The sequence below is a fragment of the Carassius carassius genome, chromosome 42 (assembly GCF_963082965.1).
Source record: "Carassius carassius chromosome 42, fCarCar2.1, whole genome shotgun sequence".
NCBI classification, from domain to species: domain Eukaryota; kingdom Metazoa; phylum Chordata; class Actinopteri; order Cypriniformes; family Cyprinidae; genus Carassius; species Carassius carassius.
In genome coordinates, this window is record NC_081796.1 from 17,984,748 (window position 1) to 18,010,618 (window position 25,871).

Genomic DNA, 25,871 nt, shown 5'->3' on the forward strand with positions numbered 1-25,871 from the left:
CAAAAAATGTAAGACAATGTCTACACTTATCTATTAAACAGTTTCCTTTCGTTCAAGATTACTCATATGTTAGTAATGTTTCTCCCTCAAACTGAAAGAGCAAAAGTAGTTTCTAAGATTTGATAAGTAAATGTTTTGGCCTGCCCTTGTCACTCGTTACAGAGCGTATCCATATGAAGTTCAGGGAGAGCTGACTGCTGTTTACAGCACGTAGACACAGATGCAACTTGTTAGTTTAACAACCCTATTTGATGACAAGTTTCTTTTCTATTCTTGTCACTCATCTGCTGGTTTGTTTCTGATGTGTTTACAGGCACAACAGTCCATCCACAGAAAAATCTGCAGGGTTAATGGAAAACTGAGGAGAATCGGGAGGGGATCAGAGAATGTCAATGGACAGCTGAAACGTGGTATACACAAACTTGGGGAAGAAATAAATGCGTCCTTGAGATGTTGGTGCCATCAGAAGGTAACCGAAACAACCTGTTTTCTCACATTCATTTTTTTTATGTTGTTTTCATTGATTTAAACCTTTTTTTGTTTAATTTTTGTTGGATGAACAGAGAGAGGGGACAAAAAGACGAAAGTGGAAGATTTGCAGAGTGAAAGACATTCTTGCCAACTTACAGAGACTATTTGAACAATACAATGTATATCAGTCCTTCAGCACAGACCTTACAGAGCGTGGGAAGACTTCAGAGCAAACCGGTATATAATACTTGGCCTCCATCCAACTCTTTTACAACAAATGGATGTACAGAATAGTGTTGTCATGGTACCAAAATTTCAGTATTCGGTACCGATAACAGTGAAAATCCACGGTTCTCGGTACCAATTTCGGTACCAAAGCAAAACACAAAAATATGCTAATTAAAAAAAATAACTTTTTATCACTAAAAATAAAACCAATGCCATTCTTTATACTTATTTACAAATGTGTTTAAAGTTCTTCTACAAGTAATATAATTATGAAAAACAGTAAACAAGTTTCACCCAAATTTACTTTGTCTTTTAATTTATGAAATTTAAACACATTTTATTTTTTGGTAAATAAAGGGGATTTGCTATTAAAATAAAAAAATGGAAGAAATATTGTGTGATAAATTTTTAATTAACAGTAGTAGCAGTATCACATACATTTTACAAAATAATAGTAATATTTCTAGCACAATGCCTTTATGTAAAAATGAATTTGTAATGAATGCATATTTGTCATTTATCTGAACTTAAGACTGGTGGTGATGCTTAAGATATTTTTGTTCATTGAGGGTTTCTGTAAAAAAAAAAAATAGTAATAGATCAAAATAATTATTATTAAAAGATAATAATACTACTAAGATAATAATACTAATACTATTTGACAAATTCCTTTGACTAATTCTACTACCATACTAACAATATACTGTACAATGCACTATGGATTGATGAGCTGCTGGTTCATGAATATTAATCACGTTGTCTGCGTTCGGTCGAACTGATTTGCTGAAATCAAAACAGGGACGGTAATAGATGAGCGCCAGCCAATGAAATTGCCATTTGCGCATTAGCTCCGCCCACTACTGGAGAAACTGGCATATCTTCTGCTTGTGTGAAAATATGAATAATTCTAAATGAACTCCATTATTTTGACAGGAGAAGACAACAAAGAATATAGTTTACATGTAGTATGTCGATTCAGCGTGGTAAGACTCTCGCTCTCTCTCTTTGCATGTGTGAGAAACAGAGCTATCAGCGAAGCGACGGCGAGTCATGCTCCTTCACACAGAGTTTACAGTTAGGCAAATACCATAGACAGTAAAAGAGGCAAATACAGGTGTACTGTGCGTCCATTGAGATGAATTGAAAAGTACAGATCGCTTGATGGAGAGAGAACTCTGAAGCGCTCAGTGTTCAGCGAGTGAAAATATATCTGCGCCAATCTTATAATAACCTCGAACACACACACACTGGCAAGTAAAATCTAAGAATTTATTAGCCAATGGCTAACAATAGACATAATTTAGTTGCCCTGAGTAAAATTTATTCACATATGCGAGGTAGAGGCTGTTTTGACGATTTTCCGTGAATACCTTTAAATTGACACTGGTTTTACTCAAATGAAACGGTAAAATGCTTGTGAAGTGATTTAGAACAGTTCTGGTGATGTTGTTTGTGTATTTATGTCCTCATTATTGCAAGCGTCATGCGCTTCAGTCTATGTAGTAAACAAACCATTCATTAATTCACACAGAGACATGCACGCAGAACATGCAGGATGCAGATTTCAACCAACTTTTGCGGCTTAACATTTACAGATACTGGTCCATATGGAGATTTGATTTGATTAATTTATGCTAACTTTGACAAATTCCGTGACTGTCCATATTAAAATGTAAGTTTCATTTTCATGACTGGATTTTGAGATTCCGTCCGTGTTTTCTGCTTCGCGGTACCGAAGTACAGCGTCTTTTGACAACACTAGTACAGAATATAAAGTAACTGGACTAGCCATGTGCCTTTCACACTATTCAGTATTTGTGTGAAGACAAACAATGCTTTTTATTGGAAAATGTATGCAAAACATAAACATGAAAAATACTACTATGCATGAAAATGTTTCAAAACTTTGTACTTTATATTGTTACCTTTGACATTGATTGGTGAACGAGTATGGAGGTTGCAAAAATGAAACTTACAGAGTTTAACTACATTGCTGTAAGTGACACAAAATTGGCTTCAAAGCCTAATTCTTTGGGCATCAAGTTTATGGTCTACACATGCTTCTTATTTGGGGATGCGACTCTATTCAGCTCATGCAATTCCAAGTCTTAAACGTATTTTTTTTTTTTTTTTTTTTAAATCATTCTAAGAAAGCCAAATATTGAAACACTTGTTTCTAACACAAAATCTAATTTCTTTATTTAATTTCAAACCTCTGGAACGGGCATATAAATACACTTATATAATTTAAATCCACATATCATATATTCCAAATTCTGTAAACCCACCATTTTTAATGCAGTTTATTAAACAAACACTTCAGTTTTGATGCATTTTTCATTCATCAGCCTTGCTTATTAAAACGCAAATATTTGAATGTGGATTTTCAGCACATTTAACAATAACCAAAAATGTTTTATATGACACTTTTTATTCTTTAGAAACCCTGTTTTTAAGAAAGTCAGCAGATTTCTCTTTTCTTTGGTTGATCATCCATTAGGACCCACTTTTTCACTGTTAATGTTTTTTTTTGTTTGTTTGTTTGACAATGCAGCATGTTTGTGAACCTTCCCTTATTTTTAGGCCAGTATTTCCAGTTTCTGGAGGCACAGCAACAGTAGCAATAGCTGGGCCCAATATAAAACCTTTAATACGGTCCCCCGGTAATCTGGATTTCATTCCGTCCCCCTTTTGCGATAGCAAGTCTTGCCTTTTGTTTCCTTGTGTTTTTTTTTTTTTTTACCCAACAAACAACAACAAATATTGTAACTAGGCAAAGTTAATGAACTGGATGTGCTCCAAATCCATTAAATTTAGTTAATGCTTTTTATATTTTGTGGGTGATCAATGGAACCATTCCTTATAACTCCTTTTGAAAATAATCATATTTATGTATAATAATAATTGACAAAACATTAAACTTTCTCTTTGACCCAAATGGTTCCATTTAATATGACTAACCAGTTTTTATTGTTTTCTTTCTACCACATCTATCTTTATGAGCAAAACTCTGCATTCCACACAAACTACAGAGGCTCAATACTTTTTATTTATTTTATTTAAAAGTTTGTGTCAGTAAAAATATTATATTAACATCAAAATTCAAGGTTCATTTTGCATTTTCTGTGTAATGTAATGTCAGTAGTTGCAAGGGAAATATTGGGTTCATAAAGAGAAACTCAAATATGAAACAGAGCTTTAATGAATAACTACATAAATTGCATACAGTATATCAATACTTGTTAAGAAAAATGAGCCCCTAAATGAAGATAATTAATTAAATGATTATTGTGAGTAAATCACTGAATAGGCATTATGAAAAAAGTGGGTTAGTGATAAAATACTTATAATTTGTATAGATAAATAAATAATCATACTAATTTAATGTGTTAAATTGGCAGCCATAAATAAATATTTAAATAAATGCATCAAACAGGACACAACCGGAGTTCTCTTTTCCACTTTATTTCTGTAGGATCAGTTCAATCCATTTAAACCATTCAATCCTTTAATGTAAAAAATATCTGTCATAATCCATATAGCAGGTATTAATAAGCTATATTTGCTGCCAGAGCAGCAAGCCTAAAAAGGTGCAGAGTGATGTTTTGAAATGCATATGAGCTTGAGATCGGCACAAACAATACTTCAAAAGTATCACGATTTTCGGAAATTAAAAACGTCACGACTCCTAAATTTAATAGTATCTATACTTTAAATAATGACCGCGTTCCAGATTTGTAAGACACGTATTTCATGTTGGTGTGTGCAAAGCACGCTTCCAGTGCCTTCCTAAGGACGTCTGTCTGTGTTTTTTTTTCTCCTCACGCAAGCAGCAAACAGCAAGATGGCTGCATGTGTGAGCACAAGAGATACTGTGGCCACCGGTCTAGAGCTTAATTGATATCATTCTACATGGGCTCGGGCTTGCGCTTGCACTCAGGTTTGCGAGGTAAATGAGCGGTCATGTGTTGTGTTTCGATGAGAAAGATGCGAAAATAGATGCTGAGTAGGTGAAACGGAGGCTTGCCTCTGGCGATTACGTTTTGGTTGCACCAGCAAATAAAGCAAAGTCTGAGGTGTGGAAAAGTTCTGACCATGTTTATAATGAGAATAATGAGTGAATAATGATGCACCATCAGTGAGCTCAGGAAAGCGCTGAAACGCGCTAAAAGCCCTCTAAAGTGGATTCAATAATTTTCCTCCCCAAAAACAAACATATAGGCCTAGCCTAATCTGGGTGAGTAAAGGTTTTTCAAATTATAACTAAATATTGAGTCTTAAATGCAGAGTGTAGACAGAGTATAAGCTAATGTTGGCATTATTTTTTATTAAATTTCAGCTGCTAGTGGCGAAGCACTTTATCTTAATTTGGTTATTACCAAATACCCATCCTAATATAGAATTTATCTTAATTTAATTTAAGAAAGACTTGTTGCGTTGGCCTATTTAGCTAAATGAGTCTATGCATAGCCCTATTTAGAGTGCTGAAATGTTATGTTACAGAGGACATATTTTATTTCTTTGTTCCAACTTCCAAGTTTCCTATAGCCTAGGTTAATCATCAATAAATTGTTAAAACATGTATAAATGACTCATTCTTGACAAAAGGCAAAAGATCTGTGTGCGTGAGCACATTTGAATAATGTCGGGCTGTAAACGGGTTCGGGTTTTTAAAAAGCTGTCAATTAAAATGTACTTGTCGGGCTCGGGCCGAATTCTGTCAATCGCGGGTCCTGTCGGGCCTAAGGCCCGATTACAGCTCTACTATGCCGGTCCACGACTGGTAGAAAAAGATGACTCGAGGAGTGAATTGTGAAAGTACTATTACTAATTACGATATTGCTGCTAAATTTTATTTGCTTTTTTACCTTGAATGTCATTCGTTAAATTGATATTTATATTTTGATATTTAATCTTCTGAGTTCAGAAACATTGTTTAATATAATCGCTGTTCATATTTTTAGTCAAAGTTCAGAATCAAGATAAAGTTTTTACTCTTATGTTTCTTATGATAACTGAGATAATGCTGCTAAATTTATCATTTTTTTACCTCGAATGTCATTGCTGTAATTTATTTTTTATATTTCATATTTTGTTCAAATGTTTAATATATCTGCTGCTCATATGTTCATTTATTAGTGTGTTATATGATTAGAATGTTTTAGAATGTCCCGGTTTTAAAATAAAGCACAGCAATGATATTTGAGAGTGTATTTTTACTTTTCAGGCAAAGTATCGAAAAAGTATCGAAATTGCAATTCTTGACTTGGTATTGGTATCGAAACAATAATTTTGGTATCGTGACAACACTAATATATACGTATATATATATATATATATTTTTTTTTTTTTTTTACATCAATAGCATTTGAACTCCCTCAAAATTACACACTATTGACCTGTTAACATTAGAATAGTAGCATTGTGTGTGATATGGTCCCACTTTAAAGCCTAGATTAATTTAAGTCAATTTAGCATCAATATTTTAATCATAACTATAACAGTGATAATACTACTCCTTCTGTAGCAGTAAACAATCATATTGCACTTTAATAATACAAAACTAAAATCATATTACAAGTGAAATATTTGTACAGCACAATGATTTTCTAAGTACACTAGTGGGTTGGAAAGGAATACTTGTTTTGTCAGGCTACAGTGAGTCACACTTATATGTGCTTTTAAATGCACATTCGTTTCACTCTGCACTCGCAGCACAACTTGGCCCAGTCCACAGGGTACTTGGTCCCACACTCATGGCAAAACTTGGTGCCAGGTGTGGAAAAGTTAATATCATTCCTAACAAGAGAAGTTCAAGATGTGAGTGAGTCATTTTGGACGATTTAAAACAACACTGCAACCCAGAGGTTAGGTTAGAAAAAAACTGGCCTAAAGACACATGACAGCTGCCTAAAAGACCCTTTGTAACTGATGTTGTGTATTAGAAAAGACAAAGAAAACAAAAAGGGATTGAATAGGAGCAATTATTCCATTGTCCATTTCATTATCATTCTTCACCACAAGTCACAAGAAGTCACTCACAATTAACCTGTTAACTGTCACTCACATTTTTGAAAATAGACTTGAAAGTGCATGATCCAAACCTAAATTTTTATTATTCATGACTGAAAACATTTTGTAACATGAATTTGATGTACCATTTTCATGGTAATGCAATGTTTGATTTTAAAATGGGTTTCAAAGGATGAATTTTGAGATTTTAAGTTTTCAAGTGATATATCATTTCTGATGATTTCTAAAGTGTGATAGAGAAAAAGGCAACAAAGAAGACTTTTTCTTTGACAAAGGTCAGAACTCCTATTATGATGTTGGTTTTTGAGGTGCACTCTTGTCATAAATGTATCCATTACTTTTCCTACATAATTTTTAACAAAAAAGATAAAATATCTATTTAGGAGTCTTAGATATATAGTTGGTCATGATTAGATTAGGATTTAATTGTAATATAGTAAAGTTGGCGTCCCGTATACAGGACGGGGTGACAGTTAACAGGTTAATTGTACACCAGTACTTGCACCTTCATACCTTGAAATACAGTTGTCTGCATTTTGGACCTTCTTCTTGTTCATCCCTATACCAGAAAGTGGGTTTCTCAGCAAGCTTTCTGAAACCATGCCTTTGGTTTTTATGTTCCCTCTGTAAACACAAAACATAAAGGTCATTTTAAAAGCCTGAAGAAAAATGTCAAATATCAGGTAAAGTCAGTGAGTCTTACTCAGAGGGAGGGCTGGTCAAGCCAGAGGAGGTGTTGCGTGATGGAGAGTATCCTGATGATATGCTCCTCACTGAGCCAGTGAATGAGGTTTTGGTGCTAGGAATACCTGTGGAGGGGGAGGGGAGAGAGCTATTCAAAGAATTGACAGAGCCTTGTTTTTTTTCCTTATTTTAACACAAATAAAAAAAGTACCATCTTTATGTCACTTTATGTTCTCTAAATCTTTGCTGTGTGTGAGGAACATGGCCAATATATATATAATGTGTGCTAAAATCATCACAATTAAAAGAACCAAAGACTTACTACTTCAGTCTGTGTGCATTGAATTTATTTAATACACGAGATTCACAGTTTGAGTTGAATTACTGAAATAAATGAACTTTTCCACAACATTCTAATTTATTGACATGCACTTGTATACACATACATATACATATATATATATATATATATATATATATATATATATACACACACACACATATATATATATATATATATACATACATACATACTGGTTGTGTCAGGTTTCACAAAAGTGTTTCTTGATAAAATAACAAAAGGGAAATAATTGATTAAAACGAGTCCATACCTGTGCCAGCACTCTGCCCATAGGCTGAGCGCTGAGGTAGACGAGAAGACACTGTGGATACAGTGGGAGAGTTTGCCACTTTTGGTGGAGGATGTTTATACTACAAACACAGAAATATGCATTGTTTATATCAATCCGCTCAAAGCACTCTAAACAAATGATGCAATTGATGGGAATATTATTAAAGCAACATGAGGTATCAATTTCTACACACATTCTACAGAGCAATATTTAGGCATGCATGCATACACTTTAGTGCTGCCCACTCAAGCAGTTGAGCTTACGGTCTAGATTCATTTGTGATCCCTTATTTGGCATTATACATAGTTATTTTTTCGTGGGTAAATAGTTTGCAGCCCACAGGCAGCAAATCAGGGATGTATTCACAAAAAAAAAAACAAATTCAACACTAAGAGTTCTCCTAAATAGAAGTAAATGTTTATAGGTAGTGTCCCTCTTAAAAGCTATTTAAATAGGTGCTGTAAATTCTTACTAAGAATGGGGAACAGTTAAGCTAAGAAAAAGTGCAGAGTTGACCTCGTTGCAATGGATGATGTCAACAAGCTTACTAACAATGCCCACAGTGATTGGCTGTTGGGGGTGGGTCTCTGTCCGTGATTTAATCACAGAAATATTGTAGAGACTACGATCACTGCATTGAACACACATTTTACACCTGCCATAAATGTCGTGGTGGAATGTCATAATTTCTGGAAATGAGTGCAAAGTGCCCATGAGTCCATAGTGAACTATATCGCTGCACTGAGACAGTGAGCAGTGACTTGTGACTTTCCTAATACAGAGGACATTATCTGAGAACAACTCATAGAGCATGTGTTGGATCCCTGAATTCGTGAGAGACTCCTCTGAAGACCTTACCTTACTTTAGCAGAAGCAATCACACCTGTGACCCAAGTTGAGTCTACATCAGAAAAAGCAAAGGCCATAGGAGGGTGGAGCATTCCTGTGCAAGCCATTCAAATTCATCAAAAGTCTCATCAGCACAAACTGCAAAGAACCATGCCCACAGAAAAGACTACGCCAAAACCTCATGCACGATCATGTTTTCGTTGTGGTTCTAGTGGACACTTGGATAATGCAAGGGAGTGCCCAGCATGACTCCAACACACACCATTAGAGAATTTGTCTTACTGTTAATCCAAGAATCCAGCACACTAAATAATATTCAGTGTGCTGTGGGCATTCAAATGCCAAATTCCTTTGCAACTGTGAAGCTAACCGTGGATACGGGTGCATGTCCTGCCTTGATCTGTGTACAAAGAGAAATTCACAAGCACACACCCCCAGCCAACGACCATGAGGTACACAGTGTGCTCACTGTGGTCTGGGTGCCCCTGTGATAAAATAGCCACCAGACCACAGTGAGCACATTGTATCATTTGCGTCACAAATTTTAACTTCGGCTGAAAGGCGTTATTCAACTGTGGAGAAAGAGGCTTTAGCATGTGTTTGGGCAGTCGAAAAGTGTTGCCCTTAACTCCGCTTCCAACCCCGCCAATGAACCAGAGCTAGTTGCACTGCTGTCTACCTCCTTGACGGCAATTTCACCAAGTGAGTTTGAAACTGCAGGTGCCTCGTGTCCTGAACTGACTTCTGTGTGCACTAAAAACATGAAGGGCTGGCTAAAAGCTGTGCATACCGACCTGCAACCCTACTATCATGTAAGGAATGAGTGGAGTATTAAGGACAATGTGATGTTCAGAGACACTCGTCTTGTAGTTCCAGTGGCATTGTGACACACAGTAATAGCGCTTGTGTATGAGAGTTAGCAGGGAATCATATGGACAAAGCAGCGCTTATGTGAACTGTACTGGTTCCCTGGTATGGATAAAGTAACCCAGACACAGGTATCTTGCGAGTTATGTCAAAAATTGGATAAATCAGCACAAACCGCCCCTCTCCAACCAGTTCCTTTCCCAGAGGCACCATGGAGTTCACTTGGCTTGGACATTGTTGGTCCGTTTGAGAACGCTGTTTGGGACTGTACGTATGCTATTACTTTGATTGATTACAATTCCAAATGACTGGAAGTGGCCTTTACATCATCTGTGACCACTGGGGTTGAGATTGACTTTCTCAATGGTGTCTTTAGTCACAACCTTTCTCCGAGAACGAGGCATTACTCCAGTACGCACAGCTGTGTATCATTCAGCGGTGAATGGTGTCATAGAATGCTTTAACATTAGAATGCTTTTTTTAGCAAGCGCCGGCAGGGGTGCCAGGAGTATGGCTCTGCGACGCAGCGTCTCGTTCCTTCAAGGAACCAGGGTTACATTCGTAACCTTGAGACGTTCCTTTTCGGGAACTCGAGCTGCGTCGAGCGCTTTGGGGAACGATGTGCCCACGCTGCCAGACTTCCAAATCCCTGCCTAGTGTGTATCCGAAGAGCACAGCTAAGGCGAGAGAACAGAATAGCCCGGAGTGGCTCGCATATCAAGGTCATAAAATCTGACAAAAGTATAGGGCGTAGACCACCCCGCAGCGTTGCAGATGTCCAAGAGGGACACACCTGCTGAGAAGGCCTTAGAGGCCGCCATACCCCGAGTGGAGTGAGCCTTTGCTCCCAAAGGAAGGGGAAGACCAGAGGACTCATAGGAGATGTTGATAGCCTCAACTATCCAACGACTTAGGGTCTGCTTGGAGACAGGAGACCCCTTTTTAGGAGGACCGTGGCAAACAAGCAATTGGTCGGATTTTCTCCACAGGGCAGCTCTGTGGACGTATGCGTCCATACAATTTAGCTTTTCCCGGATTCCCTGTCTAGAGGAGGGGAATGGCCTCGATGGCCTCCTTCTTTAATAGGGTATTCACTTCTTATTCCATAACTAGAGCCTGCCGGAGGCCAACTAACTGTCGGTGTAACCCCGTTGAACTTAGGCGGTGGATGACAGAACTGAATGCAGTAGCCTTTTTCTATTCTACGCAGGACCCAATGAGATACATTTGGCAGTAGTTTCCACGCTGCTAAATAATCTACTAAGGGAATCAGTCTCTCGAGACTGACCTCTGGTGTAAGAGGCCCCCGAAGGGGCGGCGAGCATCCCAGCTCCGCTACGCTCGCGGGCGGAAATAACTGGGAGCAGCGCTCGCTGGAGGCCGCTGTGCCCTGAAACTCTGGCAGGGTTGGCAGACCGACCTCCTGAGGGCACTGAGGTGAGGCGGGCACCGTATAATGCGGTGGTCCGCGCTCTACCCCAGTAGGGGCTACCCTCTGGATCCCTGTGCCACTGGCGTCAGAATCTCTTTGTCGAGGACTTCTGGGCCTTGATAACTGTTCTTAAATCGGGCTTGGATTTGGAAGTCCCCGACTCAGAGCGTCGCTGAGGCCCTCGGTCCCGATGTGGGGGAACATGAGCGGCGACACTCTGTTTTTGAGCCTCTCGATATGAGGAGCCGGCATGTGGCGTGGTCATCTCCCACCCAGATGTACCACGAGAGCGACGAGAGAGGAAATTCTGGAACGCCACCGCCTGTTTCCGTGCCTCCTGGAACCTGTCGACGACAGTATTGACTGTGTCGCCAAACAGGCCAGAAGGCTGAAGCGGGGCATCCAGGAGGCAGACCCTGTCTCTTTCTCTGATTTCTGACAGGGTCAGCCATAAATGTCTCTCCGCGGCCACTAAGGCTGCCATAGAGCGGTCTTTCTAAGCTCTTCAATATCTTCAGACTTGATCCCCTCCCCTTCGTTAATATCTCCCAGCAGGTCGGCCTGATATGCTTGCAGGACTGCCATGGTGTGAAGGCAAGCCCCAGCCTGACCTGCTGCCACATAACCTTTGCCCACCAGCGAAGATGTCACTCTAAGAGGCTTGGTGGGCAACGTCGGAGCCTTTAGAGACGATGCCGACCCGGGCGACAGATAGCCCGCGAGCGTCTGTTCTACCTGTGGCACCGCTCTATAACCCCGCTCTCCCAGCCCCATCACGTTGCCATAGTATAGTGAATCGGGGCCGAAGAGGCGGGTCGAATATGCATGATTCCACGATCTCGATATTTCGTCGTGGAGATCGGGAAAAATGGTAGGCTCCGACGTGGAGGTGGTAGCCTCGGCCGCAGAAAGCGTTCATCTAACTTCCTGCTCTGCGGCTCAGAATGTTTCTCAGCAGGCCATTCGATTTTTAATTTATAGACTGCACGCGTAACCACCTCCAAAAGCTCCTCATATTGGGGCGACAGGGGTGGCGAATCCCCAGCAACAGTCTCCACATCGACCTCCATGGAGGAAGAGAGGTGAAGAGCTGATCCCTCACCCTGGGGGGAAGAAACCGACGATCATGCTTCCGAACCCAGGGTTTGGGCGCCGGATCTGGCAGATGAAGAAGAAGATAAGGACTGGCCCGTCTCCATTCCCTCTGACAGATACACCTGCGAACCCCACGAGTGCAGCAGCCGTTCTGCCTCTGCAGAAGCGGGGCCAGCACCACGGGGAACGCTGGTGAAGGCTCCCTCCTCGAAGAGAGCCCCCGGGATCGAAGCGTCTGTATTGGCAATCGTTCACAATGCGGACAGTCGGCCCCCTCGAGAGCCAACTCAGCGTGCTTCGATCCCAGGCAAGCCACGCACAAATCGTGTGTATCCCCACCCGTGATGTAGCGAGGGCAGGGAGGAACACACAATCTGTAACGTGGCTTGGAATCGCCCTTAACATGCTTGGTCTTAGCCTTAACCTTAGGCATATTGAGCTGTTTTAATTTTCTAAAGACAGACAACAATAAATAAGACCAACGGGACAGAATTTTGACATGCACACACAGAGCGCTTGCTGACAGACGCGAAGCTGAAGCCAGCTGCACGGCACGTGCTTTTATAGCTTCCTGGTCACTACATCACCCTGCCCGTGACTTCACGCCCTTCCATTGGACAGATTGCACACGATATTCAGAGTCGGTCTCGTCAGGGACGTTCCCCAAAGCCCTCAACGCAGCTCGAGTTTCTGAAAAGGAACTACATTTTTGAAGTCACTGAAATTAGGTCATAAAACACATACAGAACATTTGTTCACAAGTCTGTCAAACCTGAAGCTTGTAGCCTAGAATTTTCACTTCAAAATTATGTGAAAATCATCTTGTTTACTTGCTCACAGAAAACAATAGATTGATTAAGATTTTCTAAGACACTTTTTGTTTGTAAAAGTAATATGCGTGTAGGCGTCTATCATGAATATCATTGTGATTTACACCTTATAAGACAAAGGCCCAGAGATGTATAAAGTACTAGAGACCCAGACTTGAGTAAAAGTACAAGTGCTCTATCAAAAAAATGACTTGAGTAGAAGTTGAAGTGCTCTTTAAGCACCACACTTAAGTAGAAGTACTAAAGTATTCAACATTTTTGTACTTAAGTATTGCAAGTAGTCTATTTGAAAATGTACTACTCAAGTACTGAAAGTATAAGTACAAGTATTGTGTTATGTAGTTAGTAAGTTAGTAAGAAAGTTGTCAAAAGTTTGAACATACTGTTTTTACTATTTCACATGATTAACCTAAAGAACAATCACAATTCCTTTGACTGTAACTTTTTGTAAACAAAAAACAGATTAAAGGGTTAGTTCGCCCAATTTGCAAAATTATGTCATTAATAACTTACCCTCATGTTGTTTCAAACCTGTGAGACCTCCGTTTATCTTCAGAACACAGTTTAAGATATTTTAGATTTAGTCCGAGAGCTCTCAGTCCCTCCATTGAAAGCTGTGTGTACGGTATACTGTCCATGTCCAGAAAGGTAAGAAAAACATCATCAAAGTAGTCCATGTGACATCAGAGGGTCAGTTAGAATTTTTTGAAGCATCGAAAATACATTTTGGTCCAAAAATAGCAAAAACAACAACTTTATTCAGCATTGTCTTCTCTTCCGTGTCTGTTGTGAGAGAGTTCAAAACAAAGCAGTTTAGTGATATCCGGTTTGCGAACGAATCATTCGATGTAACCGGATCTTTTTGAACCAGTTCCCCAAATCAAACTGAATCTTTTTAAATGGTTCGCGTCTCCAATATGCATTAATCCACAAGTGACTTAAGCTGTTAACTTTTTTAATGTGGCTGACACTCCCTCTGAGTTCAAACAAACCAATATCTCGGAGTAGGCTAATTCATTTACTCAAACAGTACACTGACTGAACTGCTGTGAAGAAAGAACTGAAGATGAACACCGAGCCGAGCCAGATAACGAACAACAGACTGACTCGTTCACGAGTCAAGAACAATGATCTATATATATAACTTATATTATAGATCGGTGGTCAAGAACCGTTTCTGTCAGACGTGTCCGATTCGAGAACCGAGGAGCTGATGATACTGCGCATGTGTGATTCAGCGTGAAAGCAAACGGACACACAGAGCGTCTGAAACGAACTGATTCTTTTGGTGATTGATTCTGAACTGATTCTGTGCTAATGTTATGAGCCCAGGTAAACCGAAGGCTTGCAGTCAACGCCAATGACGCCATTACGTCGAGCGCAAAAGAACCGGTGAACTGTTTTCTTCAACCGGTTTATTGAATCGAACTGTCAGAAAGAACTACTGGTGATTCGAAAACCGATGCAACCGGTTCTTGACTCGTGAACGAGTCATTATCTGGCTCGGCTCGGTGTTCATCTCTCTCTTCACAGCAGTTCAGTCAGCACGCGCAGTCTTCTTAATGCTTGATTCGCTCAATGATGTGCCAGCTTCATCAAACCTGCCATCTACAGTTCTGTTTGTAATGGAATGATTCGTAACATTTTTATAATTGTAACTAGTAACGATGCTGCACATAAAAAAATATCGGAGTAAAAGTATTAAACTCATCAAAAATATGTACTGAAGTAAAAGTGGAAGTAGGAGAAAAAAATAATACTCTAGTAAAGTACAGATACCGCCTTTTAGTACCTTTTAGCAAAGGCCCATATAATGAGCTGCATAATGAGCCTTTCAGTCAGGTGTGTGACTGAGAGGGAGGAGCTACAAGAAAGAATGTGAGGACAAAATAAATGTATATATTTTTATGTTTGTAGTTTATTTTGAATATATTTAATTAACCAACAAAATAATTTGAGATTCACTTTCGAGTGCAGTTAAACAGTTTATTAGGAACAATCAAAGCTGACTTTAGAAGCTGAATTTTTGCATCATTACTCCAGTCATAAAATCCTTCATAAATCCTTCTAATATTCAGATTTTCTACTCAAAAAAAAATTGTATTATTATTATTATTAATGCTGAAAAGAGCTGAGAATATTTCTTTTTTTTTAGTTTTTTTTTTTTTATAAATTGAAAAAACAGCATTGTAACATTTATCGTATTACAATCGTTTTTATTTATCATCACGTGTGTGCTAAATAAAAGTTTTAATTTCTATATATACTGACCTCAAGTTTTTGTATAAGTGTATATTGCTACACTTGGAGTAAGACTGGAGTAATGAAGCTGAAAATTTAACTTTGATCACAGGAATAAATTAAATTGTAAAATATATTCAAATAGAAAGTGTATATTGTTTATGTGCTTTCAAATAAACTAAATGATAAACTACATTATTAACATTATTGTGATGGTCACTGATAGTAGTAGTACAGTAAAAAATGTAGATTATGTGAATGAAACTTAATAATTTTTCACTTGTTTATACATTTAGTCAATAATTATAGTTTAGAAAAAGTCTAACTAGTAAAATGTGAAACCTAATACTAGTATATAAATAAATAAATAAAGACTTTATCACAGAATATTTGTTTTCGGTAGCACTTGCATAGTTTAAAAGTAGACATGTCAAGCTTTCTATAGATATATCTCTCATGTCTCTTTGTTGAGTTTTCACTGAGTTACAGTTCATTTTAATGACGCATTTCTAAATGAAGATCACCGCAGAACAAGGCTGCAGACAACACACCGTGTTTGTTTTCTTTATTTTATAAATGCACAAAGTTTTGTTGTTATTATGCATGTATACAAATAAAAGAAGACCCTTTACAGATTTGATTGATGTATTGCTCTTATCTGTTTGATCAAAACTGAAAGTGTAATTTAAGTTCTTATTAAGGGCTGTGCCGCACAGTGGCCTCGCAACTCTGGGGGCCTCACCCCTGGCATACATTTAATGTAATTTAGGTCTAATTTTTATTACTGTCTTTTAGGTTAGTCCACCAGCACTTGTCAATGTCAAAATGATCGAATAATTTCAAAGAACGAGCCAATTAAATCATAGAACGGCGGGTTTTACTGTCACTACTTAACAACAGTTTGTGGAAAGATGTGATTAGTACTGTATAAGAAAACTGTTTTACGATAGAAATTTTCATCGACCGACGCTAATAGACTATAGTGATGCAAACTACTCAGTGTTTCATGAAATCGAAAATATGCGTATCATAAATTAACGTGATAAGAGACATTTGTGTTTTCGTATTTGTCTGTCACATTAAAATGGTATATGGATCTAAGTTACTGAAAAAAACAAAACAAAAAAAACCACCTTGTTGATCCCAAGTAATCTTCACTGAACACTCACCTGAGTCCTGGTTGGCGGTTTTGCTTTATCACTTCCAGGACACTTGGCCTTGTTGGCGATTCTAGACACTTGCTCTTTACAGAACTTAATGTGGCGATTTGCTGCATTCTCACTGAAGTGTCGCTGGCAATAGGGACACTGGATATAATCTGGAAAAGTAAATTGCTGTTACTGTATTTACTGATCTTACTGTAACTATACCAAGCGTCAATAAGCGTTTTTTTTTGTTTTTAGTTTTTTACCTGGATCATAAGATGGTGGAGGGGGTGGAGGAAGGGGTCCACCATCTTTCATGACCTGATTTAAACCTTTAGCAGCGCGAATGGTGGCAATGAATTCTTCATGCTTTCGGCGTCAATTGGACTGTTTCCTCTGTGGTTCAGGCTGTTTAAAACAAACATTTAGTTTAAAAGCAGGCAAATAAGCGCAAATTTTATTAAATCAAACAGGAAAGCAGGATAATATACATTTCCTAAATCACTTACTACATAACCTTCAAAGGGAGAATAAGATGTTTTTTTGTTTGTTTGTTTTTTCTAGGAAACATTATTAAAATTCCGATAATTCTCATGTTATAACCAGAAATTATAAAATTCTATACCATTTTGCCTTAAAAAAAAAAAAACTAAGAAACCTTAAAATAAATCATATTAAAGGGATAGTTTACCCAAAAATGAAAAATGTATGTTTATCTGCTTACCCCCAGGGCATCCAAGATGTAGGTGACTTGTAAAACAAACCATTGCAGTCTGTCAGTCTTATATTGGATATGAATGGGAATCATGGCTAAAACATACAATTAAAAAAAAAAAAAAAAAAAAAAAACATAAAACCAAATTAAACCCTGACTACATTGATGTGGAAAGACACAAAAATTTGTACATATTTTTTTATTTTTTTTTTACTCTGATGCACTGCAATGCCTGAACTGTGTGAGCGCCTCTTCAAAACACCGCCACCTATCTCTCAAATGGACCATTGACACTCCTAAATTGAGATTGTAGATGAGTGTCAATTGTCCATTTGAGAGATAGGTGGTGGTAATGCACTTATAAGTCTGCAATTCGACTCATGTTTGTGTTTTTTTTCTCTTTCTTTTATTGTATGTTTTAGCCGTGATTCCCAATCACCTCCATTATAAGACTGACTGCAATGGTTGGTTTTAAAAATCTCTGTTTGTGTTTTATTTTAGAAACAAAGTCACCTACACCTTGGATGCCCTGGGGGGTAAGCAGATAAACATCACATTTTCAATTTTGGGTGAACTATCCCTTTAAAGACTACAAGTGAATTTAGACACCACAATATTACAATGCACAGTATGAAAACTTCATTTTCCATTTGTAATAGTGTTATTATTAGTGTTTTAAGTGTTAAGATTTTTGAATAATAATATAATCTAATTTACCAAAAAAAAAAAAAAATTCTAATTTTTTTCCAATCAACAACTGTTGATTTTACCCCCACCCACACACACAAAAAATACAAATAAATAAATAAATAATAACATGCAGTTCTTGGTACTGGAATTACAAAATTAATCATGTTTTATTTTAATCTACTGATACTGCCATTTTCTGGTAATAAAAAAAGTTTGAAAAGAAACTTAACCATCATTACAGGCAGAAATAATAGAGGAAATAGGAGATATCATGAATATTGCATTAGATAACAGTTGAGAATCACTGTTTTAACAACAATATCTGTGTTTTTTTCGTCAGGACAGGTAGATAAATATTGTTTACTGATCCCAGTATGTAAACTTGAATATTTGTGAATTTTTGTGAAAGTATGCGAACTTGAAATATAAATAAATAAATAAAGCTCTTCTTTGAGCATAAGAAAGCTTGACAGAAGTACAGATTTTCATTATGGTCCATTACTTTCCTGATCTAATATTCTTGGAGACTTCATGCATGCATCATAATGCTCTCATCTTAAAGAAATGACTTTAAGGTGGGTTTCCTTGGTGGACTTGTAACTCTTTTTTCATTTTTTTAAGCAAGCAAATATCAAACACTGAGGCTTAAAATTATAAGTTACCAGATGAGATGAACAATTTGGTGATGAGAAAAAAAAAAGAACAAAATCAAGCATTCATCTTATAACTATTCTGTCAAAGAGCATTATTTAATTATAATCCATAAATTGAGGGGGAAATTATTTTTTATTACCACAGATTAGCATTGAGGAATTTATTCTGAGAATTTTAAAGCAGGAAAAAAAATCAGATGCCTATTGGATGTTAGCATGTTGAGGCAGTGTAAACCATAGCCTTACAAAATATCTTTATTAATTTTATCATTATTATTAGCTAAACATAACTAGAAATTGTTAACAGTGTTGCTAGGCAATGAGGCTTAAAAGCCAGTCAAATGGATTATTTGCCTTTATACTCATACTCATTCTCATTTACTACTAAGATAAAGTTGGTAAACCACACTTTTGCCAATGTATGCTGTGACACTGCAGAAGGATTTTATAGCAGCAGCACACGACACAGTTTCTGAATGTGCAGCAGTCTGAACAATAAACTGGAGGTAATCACTAATGGTTCACTTCCCATCAACTGTGAACAGGAAGGGAACATATACAGTTCAAGGTAAACTAGATTCAGGTCCAAACAACTAGTATTAAAGTGTCACTCTAATGCTTAAGTGGGATTGTTTCCTCACCTTTGGTTTTATGGGTTTGACTGTTGAAATATCGGTCCCCTCTGCTACTGCAACTTGCTAGGCAACACATAATAATGCACATACTGTAACATAGTAAAATGATCATTTATATAGTTATGTTTAATTTAGAATGTCACACTGGGATTGTAATTTTTATGTTTGTGCACACATATGAATGGCAAGACGATTTATATCAACCACAAGCTGTCAGTTCATCATCCATTCGGAAATGCTTACAAGGACCCTTGAAAAAAAATGTCTTCCACATATTTTGTAGGGCAGCAGGTCTTCAGAAACAGGAGGAGATTCTGTATACAAAACACAAATTAAAACAGATCAACACGATAAAACTGAATAATAATAAGAAGAAACACAAACACACAAGTGATAAAGATCAATAGTTCAGTCTATTTGGGTGTGCCTACCAGTTCACTCAGATACAGTGGCTATAGACAGAGACAGTTTATAAGAGACATAGGCATATAAGAGTCACTTCCTCAATCCTCAATACAACTATATAAGGAAAACCCGTAACAGCAAAGATGGCGGTTGCGTGCACATGTCCCGCCCCTCCCGCTGGAAAGCCAATCATCTGCTTTTAACAGTCAAGCCGGGAAACATTTAAGCCTATCGTCTGGTTCCACTGACGTATGCGCACAGTTGAGGAACCCTTGCGTATGCGTAGTAAAGGTATAACCTGTGAGGAAAAAGGCGTTTTAAACCTTATTTTGGGGCAAAGTCATCAAATTCTTTCAGCGATTTTTATCACATTTCACTGCTGTTTCTATAAATGCTGTTTTTATGTCCCGGTGACCAGTGAAAGTGCAGTTCTGACTCTCTGCCCATTCATTTAGATAGGAGCTGGTCTTGTTATTCTCAAATAGCTGCCCGGAGGCGTTGCCAAGATGGCGGCCGAGTGGCACGACTTTCCTGAAAGGACTTTGCTTTAGATTAGCGAAACAAATGAGAACAGATCAAGCGGAAGTATGTGTAAATAGGTCACTTCAGCCAGTCCATGCAAAATAATTTAGGGACGGACTTAAAGGGATAGTTCACCCAAAAATTTTAATTATGTCATTAAAGATTCACCCTCATGTCGTTCCAAACCCATAAGACCTCCGTTCATCTTCAGAACACAGTTTAAGATATTTTAGATTTAGTCCGAGAGCTTTCTGTCCCTCCATTGAAAATGTATGTACGGTATACTGTCCATGGTTAGAAAGGTAATAAAATCTTCAAAGTAGTCCATGTGACATCAAAGGGGCCGTTAGAATTTTTTGAAGCATCGGAAATACATTTTGGTCCAAAAATAGCAAAAACTACGACTTTATTCAGCATTGTCTTCTCTTCCGTGTGTTGTGAGCGAGTTCAAAACACTGCAGTTTAGTGATATCCGGTTCACGAACGAATCACTCGATGTAACTGGATCTTCTTGAACCAGTTCACCAAATCGAACTGAATCGGAGTTCAAATAAACCAATATCCCGGAGTTAGGGTTAGGTTTAGGGTTAGACCGAACGGGTCAATCGTTCGTTTGTTATCTGGCTCAGCTCTGTGTTACTCTTCAGTTCTCCCTTCACAGCTGTTCAGTCAGTGTACTGTTTGAGTAAATGAATAACTCCGGGATATTGGTTTGTTTTAATTCAGAGGGAGTGTCAGCCACTTTAAAAAACTTAACTTAACAGGTGAACTGGTTCAAGAAGATCCGGTTACATTGAGTGATTCGTTCGCAAACCAGATATCACTACACTGCAATGAACGCGCTCAGTCACAACAAACACGGAAGAGAAGACAATGCTGAATAAAGTCATAGTTTTTGCTATTTTTGGAGCAAAATGTATTTTCGATGCTTCGAAAAATTCTAACTGACCCTCTGATGTCACATGGACTACTTTGAAGATGTTTTTATTACCTTTCTGGACATGGACAGTATACCGTACATACGTTTTCAATGGAGGGACAGAAAGTTCTCGGACTAAATCTAAAATATTCGGAAACTGTGTTCCGAAGATGAGGTCTTACGGGTTTGGGACGACATGAGGGTGAGTCATTAATGACATAATTTTCATTTTTCAGTGAACTAACCCTTTGAGGCAGGAGGATGGAGAAAAAAAAACTTTTCTGAATGATATGTAAAAGATTTGACATTTGATTTTGATTTTAAACAGACCAGAACAAATCATTGAAATGTAATTTAAGTTTGCTTTGCTGCAACATACTTCACAAGAGTAAAATATCATTTCTGCTATCAAGCCATCAATATACATATAAAACAGTTAAATGTCAGTATTTTCCTACAAGCCGTCATTCTCTTCCATGGTAATAACCTCAAACAACATCGATTCCTTTATACAAATACGCAGATTGAGTGTTAAATGGTTAGATGCGACACATTCAAATATTTACATAGGAATCTTTTGTTTATTTGAAGCCTTACCTTCTATTTCCTCCCTCTTTCTGGCCTGGTAAGACAGACCATAGACAGTAAAAGAAGGGTAAGACACTAAGGACGATGCTGTAGCAACTAAGCTTCCTCTAGGAAGCCGCTCCACCTGCTAGTATCCTTATTTTTGATTGGCCTTTTCCCGTTTCCCTGCAGAAATAACAGCCGTGCAGTACCTGAAACCGGCCGCTAGGTGGGACGTAGGAGGCGAACAGAATGTGCATTTATATATATATATATATATATATATATATATATATATATATATATATATATAACATTTAAAAATAAGCTTAATCGTGTAGTCACGGTCATTTTTAGTTTTATGAACTGTGTTAGATCGTCATGAGTGAGTGACAGTTTTTAAAAGAGTTTTTAAATATATATATATATATATATATATATATATATATATATATATATATATATATATATATATATATATATATATATATATATATATATATAGCTATAATGTTATAACAATATGCATTGCTTCCGTTTCGCATAAGGTGATTTTTACTCGGGGTTTGGGGTAAGTATGAATGAATAAAATCTTTGATTAGTAACACTAGAGCTTTTGTAGAATATACCTCAATACTACATTTAGATTCAAATTAGTAAACTGGAATACAAATGTATCTTTTACCATCACATATTGATGAAATAATTTATAATATTAGGTAATATTCTTTTTTTAATATGATTTACTGACATCCATATTAAGTGAGAAAATGCTGAAGAAACAGCAAGTTTCACCTACACCTTTACACCTACACAATTGAATATATATAATTTATTATACATAAACTTTTATTTTTCTAAGTTGCAGCCTGTTCTGTCCCAGGACTCAGACATCAGTGGTATACACCTTATAAAAAAGTCTCTGCACTCTTTCTACAGCAGTCTTATCTCCTCTTTGTTATGTAAAATGTGAGCCTTCTGAGCCTCTATTGTTAAATTCTTAGTTTGTTAGGGCTGTTTTGTCCAAACTGTTGTGCATATAATCTCTGTGGGTGTGTTGGTGGATTCCACAGAGGTCTACCTACATCGGCAGGGTGAGCCTTTGTGACAACTCTTCTGCACAGTTGTTAATGTTGCCTTGAGGGACTGCTCACTCAAGTCCTTATTGATTTTTTTTTTGGACTTAGACTTGGCAAGTGAGCTTTAGATTATGTCTCTTTCCCATGTATAAATAAAAAAACAAAAACAAACTAAAAAAATAATTTACAGACCTGCCAACCTGTACACATTTTGACCTCAAAGTACACCGTCAAAGTACACACAAAGTATTTGTCACTCTAAACTAGAGATCAACTGATATGGGTTTTTCTATAACCGATGCTGATGTTTAGAGGTAATGGTCAACCGATGGCTGATATGTGCTGCCGATTTTTAGGGCCTTGAAGTTTATCTTGAAGTTTTCCCCTTAATTTGCAATATTTAACAGACCAAGTATAAAAAAAAAAGTTGGAACATAAATGTAAACTTAAATATACATTTAAATAAAATAAATACAACTTCATAAATAAAAATCAATTACACTGAAAAATATAAAAAATAAATAATAGTTTATGCGCACCAAGCAGACAGACTAAAATGTAAATTTTGCTGAAATATTTGTAGTTGGACAATAAATGTGGCATATGTAGAATTTTAAACCTATAAGAGAGTGTATTTGTATGATAGCACTAACTGAAAAGTGTAATGGGGTAATCAAAATAGCATTTTTTTTTTTTCAATAAGTCTGTAATTTTTATTTTTTTTATTTATTTTTAGTTTAGTAACTTTAACCTCTGCTGTAAAACGATTATTTTTGTTTTTAGATTGCAATGTTACAAATTAATGTGATTTTAACCCTTTTTTGCACATAATATGTGCCTACATGCTTACATTCACTTTATTTGTTTAGTGTTTACAGTCAGATGCCTTTCAATAGAATGTGATATTATGGTACAGTATATCAAGAACAGTGGTGAATAAAAGTTGCTGCATAAATTTGACCTGCATGTGGATTACATGCTCATGTATGTCATATAACTAAATAAAGAAAGTACACACAAATAATAGTTTTTATTTTTATTTTTTATATATATTAACCAAAAATAAAATAGTTGAATACTTTTGTTGGAGAAATGGAGTATGTGAGAATAATAGTGTGAACAGCCCTTTAATGATGACCTCCTTATGGGTGTTTCACCACACAGTGGCACTATTTTAAAGGAAACAGCTGAGAATGACTTTGCTGAGATGATAACATTGTCTAAATATAGCTCTGGTCTCTGGGAAGACCGTCCTTTTTACATCTCATGAGTGATATTTAGTTCAACAAAATTCTAATCTTGCTGCAGAGTTTTGCCACATCTGTTTTTAGATGATTTGATCAGAATTACTATATATGTGTGTGTGTGGATATATATATAGATTATTTTGAGAATAGGAAACATTTCTCATTATTATGATTGTCGAAAACAGTTATACTATTTTTGTAATAAATTTTTCAAAGATTCTTTGATGAATAAAAAGTTAAAATGAACAAATATATTTTGAAATATCAATCTTTTGCAACATTATAAATGTATTTGTTGTCAAAAGACCAGAGATGTAGGCTATAGTAACGAAGTAGAACTACTTCACTAACTTACTGTACTTAAGTACTAAAAGGCGGTATCTGTACTTTACTAGAGTATTATTTTTTTTCTCCTACTTCCACTTTTACTTCAGTACATATTTTTGATGAGTTTAATACTTTTACTCCGATATTATGTGCAGCATCGTTACTCGTTACAATTATAAAAATGTTACGAATCATTCCATTACAAACAGAACTGTAGATGGCAGGTTTGATGAAGCTGGCACATCATTGAGCGAATCAAGCGATTAAGAAGACTGCTCGTGCTGACTGAACTGCTGTGAAGAGAGAGATGAACACCGAGCCGAGCCAGATAATGACTCGTTCACGAGTCAAGAACCGGTTGCATCGGTTTTCGAATCACCAGTAGTTCTTTCTGACAATTCGATTCAATAAACCGGTTGAAGAAAACAGTTCACCGGTTCTTTTGCGCTCGACGTAATGGCGTCATTGGCGTTGACTGGAAGCCCTCGGTTTACCCGCGCTCATAACATTAGCACAGAATCAGTTCAGAATCAATCACCAAAAGAATCAGTTCGGTTCAGACGCTCTGTGTGTCGGTTTGCTTCACGCTGAATCACACATGCGCAGTATCATCAGCTCCTCGGTTCTCGAATCGGACACGTCTGACAGAAATGGTTCTTGACCACTGATCTATAATATAAGTTATATATATAGATCAGTGTTCTTGACTCGTGAACGAGTCAGTCTGTTGTTCGTTATCTGGCTCGGCTCGGTGTTCATCTTCAATTCTCTCTTCACATCAGTTCAGTCAGTGTACTGTTTGAGTAAATGAATTACTCCGGGATATTGGTTTGTTTTAACTCAGAGGGAGTGTCAGCCACATTAAACAAGTTAACAGCTTAAGTCATTTGTAGATTAATGCGTATCGGAGACGCGAACCGTTTAAAACGATTCAGTTCGATTTGGTGAACTGTTTCAAAAAGATCCGGTTGCATCGAATGATTTGTTCGCGAACCGGATATCACAAACTGCTTTGTTTTAAACTGTCTTACAACAGACACGGAAGAGAAGACAATGCTGAATAAAGTCGTAGTTTTTGCTATTTTTGGTACAAAATATATTTTCGATGCTTCAAAAAATTCTAACTGACCCTCTGATGTCACATGGACTACTTTGATGATGTTTTGGACAGTATGGACAGTATACCGTACACATAGCTTCAATGGAGGGACTGAGAGCTCTCGGACTAAATCTAAAATATCTTAAACTGTGTTCCAAAAATAAACGGAGGTCTTACAGGTTTGAAACAACATGAGGGTAAGTTATTTATTACATAATTTTGCAAATCGGGCGAACTAACCCTTTAATCTGTTATTTTGTTTACAAAAAGTTACAGTGAAATGAATTGTGATTGTCCTTTAGGTTAATCATTTGAAATAATAAAAACAATGTTCAAACTTTTGACTACTTTCTTTAATAACTACATAACACAATAGTTGTACTTTTACTTTCAGTACTTGAGTAGTACATTTTAAAATAGACTACTTGCAATACTTAAGTACAAAAAATGTTGAATACTTTAGTACTTCTACTTAAGTGTGGTGCTTAAAGAGCACTTCAACTTCT

General features: G+C 37.0%; 1 pseudogene; it reads right to left on the reverse strand.

The window, feature by feature from the left end:
• Nucleotides 1-6,299: 6,299 nt before the first annotated feature.
• On the reverse strand, nt 6,300-20,223 carry LOC132123878 (zinc finger C2HC domain-containing protein 1A-like; annotated as a pseudogene).
• Nucleotides 20,224-25,871: the final 5,648 nt, after the last annotated feature.